The following is a 695-nucleotide window of genomic DNA, read 5'->3' as shown; positions in this document are numbered from 1 at the left end:
TGAGATAGATCAGTTACAGAGAAGAGAGGAAGAGGACTCTGTAAACGTATCTGTGGATCAATGCTAATAATGCTATTATATTAAATAGTAAAACAGACCTGGCTTGTAGTTCAGATTCTGCCACTTAACTAGCTATTTTGGTTAGTAAGCCAGTCACTCCACTCTATTTGAACCCAACATAAAATAAGATCATTTTATTTTATCTCTTTGACTCTAACGATAACTTTCTAAGTCATTATTTCCAGTCTTGTGGGACATACATTTCTGTAGGAAAGGACAGTCAGATAGTTTGTGTCATTAGTCAAGACTTGGGGTTTGCATGACTGAAATCAGGTGGAAGAGGAGGCTAATCCTCTCTTCCCTGCTAAGATGGGACAATGTCTGTATTTCTGGTATTTGGGGAAAGGAATCATTCATTCATTTAATCATGTATATTCAGGCCATGTTTTTAAATAGATACAGACATTTCTATAAATTACTCAATAATGAGTTTCTCCTTTCTGTTCTGCTTCATTCCCGTGAGTACTTTCTGAAATCACTTGTGACATAATAGCAAAATATTTATTTATGTGTATTTGTCCTACACTGTAAACTCTGAATACATATTTAAACAAAAGTAGCTGTAGACTCAGGTTCTGAACCAATATCTGCCATATTTTAAGAGGGTTTTGAGCAGATAAATTTCCCCAGCTCTA

This window comes from Tupaia chinensis, unplaced genomic scaffold (assembly GCF_000334495.1).
Source record: "Tupaia chinensis unplaced genomic scaffold, TupChi_1.0 Scaffold142706_1, whole genome shotgun sequence".
Lineage (NCBI taxonomy): Eukaryota > Metazoa > Chordata > Mammalia > Scandentia > Tupaiidae > Tupaia > Tupaia belangeri.
Note: the sequence above shows the minus strand (reverse complement) of the source record.